This window comes from Lathyrus oleraceus, chromosome 6 (assembly GCF_024323335.1).
Source record: "Lathyrus oleraceus cultivar Zhongwan6 chromosome 6, CAAS_Psat_ZW6_1.0, whole genome shotgun sequence".
Lineage (NCBI taxonomy): Eukaryota > Viridiplantae > Streptophyta > Magnoliopsida > Fabales > Fabaceae > Lathyrus > Lathyrus oleraceus.
Genome location: NC_066584.1, coordinates 220,395,319 through 220,403,209, shown reverse-complemented (window position 1 = coordinate 220,403,209; position 7,891 = coordinate 220,395,319). Strand labels below are relative to the sequence as shown.

The 7,891-nt window shown below is 38.6% G+C and overlaps 1 pseudogene; it reads right to left on the bottom strand.

Moving 5' to 3' along the window:
• Positions 1 to 3,298: 3,298 nt before the first annotated feature.
• Positions 3,299 to 3,398, bottom strand: LOC127099047 (uncharacterized; annotated as a pseudogene).
• Positions 3,399 to 7,891: the final 4,493 nt, after the last annotated feature.

Here is a 7,891-nt window from a genome sequence, read left to right as displayed (position 1 = left end):
CTGGCTAAAACTTTTACTATACTGAATTTTGCTTGAGGACAAGCAAAGATTTAAGTATGGGGGAGTTTGATAACACGAAATTATATCACATTTTAAGACTTAACTTAATTAGATTATATTATCATTTACTTTAATTTATCCCATTTTATCAGATATTATGCCGTATTTCTTTTCTATTTACATCAGGTACCCATTTTGAAGCAAAAGTGAAAAAGGGAAGAAAAGGAGGTGTAAAAAGCAATAAAAAGGAAACAAACAACCAAGACCAAGCCCAGCCCAAAAGAAAGCGCACGTTGCCCCTGTGACGGGCGTCACAAGGAGTGTGACGAGCGTCACACTAAAAGCACTCCTGTGACGAGCGTCACACTAAAAGCACTCCTGTGAAACTTGATCGCTCGACTGTGTGAGTCGAGAATGGGATACAAACTGCAAGTGCACAGTTCTATCGCGTAGTTTTAAAAGATATCGATCCCACAGGGACTTATGAATCGATATACCGTTATCTAAAGTTACTACGTAAATCTAAGGTGAAAATGTTTGATTTTTTGGGGGAAAAGCTAAGAGCTAAACTAATATCTAGATTAAATATCAATAAAACGGATATCGGTATGTAGTTCGTCAAAACTAGGGAATCAAGTCTTTGTCGGTTTCCAGGTTTTTAAAATAAATCGTTTCAGTTAACTTTATTGGTTAAAGGTTTTATCTCAAACTCTCGCTCTGTTGAATAAACCATGATTTTATATTAATGTTGCTGTCACTTATAATTAAGTCAAAAACCATATTTTGAAAGCAGTAAAGTTGCAGAAACTCTTTTTAAGAAAATACTGACCGTTTTAAACACCCTTATCTCAAACTCTCGCTCTGTTGACTTAGGTTATATGATTAAAACACGAAATTATATCACATTTTAAGACTTAACTTAATTAGATTATATTATCATTTACTTTAATTTATCCCATTTTATCAGATATTATGCAGTATTTCTTTTCTATTTACATCAGGTACCCATTTTGAAGCAAAAGTGAAAAAGGGAAGAAAAGGAGGTGTAAAAAGCAATAAAAAGGAAACAAACAACCAAGACCAAGCCCAGCCCAAAGAAAGCGCACGTTGCCCCTGTGACGGGCGTCACAAGGAGTGTGACGAGCGTCACACTAAAAGCACTCCTGTGACGAGCGTCACACATGGTGTGACGAACGTCACACCAGTCCTCTATATTTTTGGCGCAAGGAACTCAACTGACCACGTTGAAGCCTACTTCCACGCACGCTTAACCCTCGGAACGAGACCACGCACACGGAAACCCTTGAAAAGTAGTTACACCAGCAGCTGTATAAATAGCAGCTGATTGGGAACTTTCAACCACACAGTTTTTGCACGCTCAGTTTTGCGGAAGCTCTGCCAAATTTATTTTTCACGCCTTTGCTTATTTTTCTTCCTTTCCAACATTGTTCATTTTATTTATTTCTTTTGCAAGTTTTACTTTCTCTTTTCCCCTTGCAATTTATCTTCCCCGTTTTTAGCTTTTAGATATTTTTCGCGTAGTAGTTTCTACACCGGAAACTACTGTGCAACTTTATACCGGATTTAACCTTACGTTATATTCCAGTTTTATTTCCTTGATTTAATTTACTGTTTAATTGAAGAATCCAAGAACAAATCCTACCGGCTTGTGGTGGAGTGTTCAAGACCATTGTATTACGCATTCAGGTTCTTTAATCGTTATTTAATTTTTAATGTTTTATTCTATTGTTTATTCATATTGCCTGCCTGGAATGAGTCTGTTTATGCATGATATAAATTCTTATTTATTTAGCATGTCTGGCTAATTTGCCTAGGTATCGGTATGTAAAGTAAGCAGAAAAAGGGGTCGAGACTGAGTCGGTCTATCTAAACTTAAAATTAGAATCAATCTTTTTACGGTCTCAACTTACAGGTTTAATAACAAGATTTTTTACAAAAAGTAAAGAACATAAAGAAGTTAAAACCAACATAGCGAGAGTTTGAGGTTTTGACTGGACAGTGTGAGTTAGGCATTAATTCTAGATCAGGGCGAGAGCAAGTTTTAGAGTCAATTAAATTCTGACCTTTTCCAAAAAGTATTTTTAAAGATCGAATGTGAGGACGAGAGTTAAGCATTTGGATTTAATCATATAACCTAAGTCAACAGAGCGAGAGTTTGAGATAAGGGTGTTTAAAACGGTCAGTATTTTCTTAAAAAGAGTTTCTGCAACTTTATTGCTTTCAAAATATGGTTTTTGACTTAATTATAAGTGACAGCAACATTAATATAAAATCATGGTTTATTCAACAGAGCGAGAGTTTGAGATAAAACCTTTAACCAATAAAGTTAACTGAAACGATTTATTTTAAAAACCTGGAAACCGACAAAGACTTGATTCCCTAGTTTTGACGAACTACATACCGATATCCGTTTTATTGATATTTAATCTAGATATTAGTTTAGCTCTTAGTTTTTCCCCAAACAATCAAACATTTTCACCTTAGATTTACGTAGTAACTTTAGATAACGGTATATCGATTCATAAGTCCCTGTGGGATCGATATCTTTTAAAACTACGCGATAGAACTGTGCACTTGCAGTTTGTATCCCATTCTCGACTCACACAGTCGAGCGATCAAGTTTTTGGCGCCGTTGCCGGGGACTTTTATTCAATCGATATCGTAACTCTTCCGTTATGCTGTAGAGACTAAGGTTTCTTTTTCCTTCTATTCTTTCTTTCGTTGATTTGTATGCCACGCACTCGCTCTCAAGGCGAACCGCTCTATTTACGAATCAACGATATCGAACTATATCTCCGAGTCTTACGACGAATTCGGGAATATCGTGCTGAAAACAATCTCCCTCCTATAAACCTTCCTGATATCAAAAACATTTTTCCTTCTTTAACCGAGATGGCAGAACCAGCTCGTGCTCTTAGAGATTACGCCGCTCCATCGCAAGATGAACCGCATTCAAGTATTGCTCCGCCCGCAATCGAAGCAAACAACTTTGAACTTAAACCTTCGTTGTTGCAGGCTGTGCAACAGAACCAATTCTCTGGAAATCTTACCGAAGATCCAAACCTTCATTTATCCGTATTTGTCCAATACGCTGATACTGTTAAAGCTAATGGTGTCACTTCAGAGGCAATTCGACTTCGTCTTTTTCCTTTCTCATTAAGAGATAGCGCTAGAAGATGGCTTCAATCTCTCCCTTCCAACTCAGTCACCACATGGAACGAGTTGAAGAAAGTTTTTCTTGCCCGATATTTTCCACCAAGCAAAACAGCTATGTTAAGAGCCCAGATAAACGGATTTAAACAGAAAGACAACGAGTCTCTTTTCGAAGCATGGGAAAGATACAAAGACATGATGAGACTTTGCCCACACCATGGTTTGGAAGACTGGTTAGTAATTCACACATTTTATAATGGTCTCTTATACAATACAAGGTTAACAATAGACGCCGCTGCAGGTGGTGCACTAATGAACAAACCTTATGCTGATGCTTACCAGCTTATCGAGAGCATGGCCCAAAACCACTATCAGTGGGGAACCGAACGAACAACAGTGGAAAAACCTCAACCGAAAACTGGCATGTACGAGATAAGTAACCTTGATCACGTTAATGCAAAAGTGGATGCTTTGGTCCAGAAGATTGAAAGTTTAAACGTATCACCTCCAACCGCCGTGGTTGCTATAACTCAGAATTGCGAGGTCTGTGGAATCCAAGGCCACACTCCTGCGGAATGTCAACTCTTGACTGGAATCCAAACAGAGCAAGTAAACTATGCTCAAGGAAGCCCCTATTCGAATACCTATAACCCAAATTGGAAGAACCATCCAAACTTTTCATATAAGAGTAATAATGCTCTATACGCACCTGGACAGTCTCCGAATCAAACCCCATCTGTACCTCCGGGATATCAGAAACCGAATCCTAACAATAATAACCCTAGAAAATCCAACTTGGAAATCATGATGGAAAACTTTATAGCTTCCCAACAACAAACCAATAAAGATTTCTTAAACCAGAACATACACACTGGCGAACAACTTAAACAACTAGCAAGCAAAGTAGATGCCTTGGCTACCCATAACAAAATGTTAGAAACACAAATATCTCAAGTAGCTCAACAACAAGCACCTACTGCTGCACCAACTGGTACATTCCCTGGACAACCCCAACCTAATCCGAGAAGCCAAGCTCATGCAATTATATTAAGAAGTGGAACGGAAGTGGAAGGACCGTCTGATCCAAGGATAGAAAACCAAAACCCTAAGAAATCTACTGAGGAAAGTGAACCTAAGGAAAAGGAAGAGAGTAATAAGGATACCCTAGAAAAGAAGGAACCTTATGTACCTCCACCACCTTACAAACCACCTATACCTTACCCTCAAAGGCTTGTTAAAACCAAAGATGTAGGCCAATTTAGAAAATTTGTCGATCTCCTTAAACAATTAAACGTTACAATTCCGTTTACCGAAGCTATTACGCAGATGCCCTCATATGCTAAATTCTTAAAAGAAATTCTTTCTAATAAAAGGAAACTTGAGGATAGCGAAACCGTTACACTCCCTGCAGAATGTAGCGCTATAATCCAAAACATGCCCCCTAAACTCAAGGATCCGGGTAGCTTCTCTATACCCTGTCACATAGGAAAATTTGTCATCGACAAAGCCTTATGCGATTTAGGAGCCGGAATTAGCGTTATGCCTTTATCCATATGTAAGAGACTGGAAATGGGAGAATTAAGACCGACCAAAATGTCTGTGCAATTAGCAGATCGTTCCATCAAATATCCTGTAGGAATCCTTGAAAACGTTCCCGTACGCATAGGTCAGTTTTACATTCCCACTGACTTCACAATTATGGACATTAGAGAAGATGATACTACACCTATTATACTAGGAAGACCATTCTTAGCAACTGCCGGTGCAATCATAGACGTAAAACGAGGAAGACTCACCTTCGAAGTAGGTGAAGAGAAAATTGAATTCATTCTTTCCCAATTCTTGAAAGCACCTGCAATAGAAGATACATGTTACTTCATGGATATCATCGATGAATGCATAAAAGAAGCAGAGTCAGGAGAAGACAAATCATCAGACTATCTTTTAGAAGACAAATCTAAACAATGCTTAGCAATAACACCGGACCCTACGCAGTGTCTTAACAAACCAACCCCTGATTTGAAAACACTTCCCAAAAATCTGAGATATGAATTCCTAGACTTAGAACTTGAACGACCTGTGATAGTCAATGCAGATCTAGGAAGACTCGAAACAGAAAAACTCCTACATATCTTAAGAAAATATCCAACCGCACTAGGATACCACATAACCGATCTTAAAGGAATAAGCCCTTCTATTTGTATGCACCGCATCATGTTAGAAGAAGACGGTAAAACCTCTAGGGAACACCAGAGAAGACTAAATCCGATCCTAAGTGAGGTAGTAAAGAAAGAAATAACCAAGTTATTGGAAGCAGGTATTATATATCCTATATCTGATAGCAAATGGGTCAGTCCTGTACACGTTGTACCAAAGAAAGGAGGCATAACCGTTATTGAAAACGAAAAAGGAGAAACTATAACTAAACGAATCGAATCGGGATGGAGAATGTGCATTGATTATAGAAAACTAAACAAAGCAACCCGAAAAGATCATTTCCCTTTACCATTCATTGACCAAATGTTAGAACGATTAGCTAAACATTCACATTTCTGTTATTTAGACGGTTATTCAGGCTTCTTTCAAATACCAATTCACCCTGATGACCAAGAAAAGACAACATTCACATGCCCTTTTGGTACCTTCGCTTATAGACGAATGCCGTTTGGTCTGTGTAATGCCCCTGCAACTTTTCAAAGATGCATGATGGCAATTTTCGCCGACTTTCTCGAAAACATCATGGAAGTATTTATGGATGACTTTTCTGTATACGGACAAAGTTTCGAAGAATGCCTTGAAAACCTGGAAAGAGTTCTTGAGCGATGTGTAAAAGTAAACTTAGTACTTAATTGGGAAAAGTGCCACTTTATGGTACAAGAAGGCATTGTTTTGGGACACATCATCTCGAACAGAGGAATTGAAGTAGACAAAGCCAAAATAGAGGTAATCGAAAATCTTCAACCCCCAAGAACCGTGAGAGAAGTACGAAGTTTTTTAGGACACGCCGGTTTTTACCGACGATTCATCAAAGACTTCTCTAAGATAACTAAACCCTTAACCGGACTATTAATGAAAGATGTTGAATTCATATTCGACGATAACTGTTTAAAAGCATTTCAAACTCTTAAACAAGCATTGATCTCCGCACCCATTATGCAGACACCAGACTGGAATGAACCATTCGAAATAATGTGCGATGCCAGTGATTATGCTGTAGGTGCTGTTTTAGGACAAAGAAAGGATAAAAAGCTTCATGTTATATATTACGCTAGCAGAACCCTGGATGAAGCACAGATGAATTATGCCACAACCGAGAAAGAACTCCTAGCAGTGGTATTTGCGCTAGATAAATTTCGTTCTTACTTGGTAGGAGCCAAAATAATAGTTTACACTGATCACGCTGCTATCAGATACCTTCTAACAAAAAAGGATGCTAAACCTAGACTCCTAAGATGGATCTTGTTACTACAAGAATTCGACTTAGAAATCAAGGACAAGAAAGGAACTGAAAACGTAGTAGCAGACCACCTCTCTAGACTTGAGAACCTTGAACCAGAAAGAACATCCATTAATGATGATTTCTCGTATGACAAACTCATAGCTACTTTGGAAGAGAACAACTCCGACATGCAAGTAGAAACCACCTTAGCTATATCTGTCATACCATGGTACGCTGATCTAGTCAATTATTTAGCTGCCGGAATAGTTCCACCTACTTTATCTTACCAGCAGAAGAAAAGATTCTTCCACGACATAAAACACTATTACTGGGATGATCCCTTACTTTTCAAAAGAGGCCCCGATGGTATTTTCCGTCGATGTGTACCCGAAGAAGAGGTAGAAAATATAATCCAACACTGTCACTCTGCGCCTTATGGTGGACACACAAGTACATCCAAGACCTGCTCTAAAATCCTACAAGCTGGCTTTTATTGGCCAACTATATGGAAGGACGTACATGCGGCTATTAAGGAGTGTGACAGATGTCAACGCACGGGAAACATATCTAGACGTGACGAGATGCCACAAAAAGGTATTTTGGAAGTAGAGATTTTTGACGTGTGGGGGATAGACTTCATGGGACCATTTCCATCCTCCTTCGGTAACAAATACATACTCGTGGCGGTTGACTACGTATCAAAGTGGATCGAAGCTATAGCTTCTCCAACTAATGACACCCGAGTAGTAACTAGACTCTTTAAAAATATAATATTTCCGAGATTTGGCATCCCAAGGATAGTAGTCAGTGATGGTGGATCGCACTTTATATCCAAGGTACTCGAAAAACTACTACTTAAATATGGAGTGAGACATAGGATAGCAACACCTTACCACCCTCAAACCAGTGGACAAGTGGAAGTATCTAACAGAGAAATCAAGCAAATACTAGAAAAAACGGTCGCCACTTCAAGGAAAGATTGGTCATTGAAACTACCAGAAGCTTTATGGGCATACCGAACTGCTTATAAAACCCCCATAGGGACGACCCCATTTAAGCTCATTTATGGAAAATCCTGTCACCTCCCGGTAGAATTAGAACATAAAGCCTATTGGGCTATTAGAAATTTAAATCTGAATTACAAAGCCGCCGGTGAAAAGAGAATCCTTGACATAAACGAATTAGAGGAACTCAGAAGAGACGCCTATGAAAATGCCAAAATCTATAAAGAAAGAACAAAACAATGGCATGACAAGCGTATATCAAGGAAAATCTTCA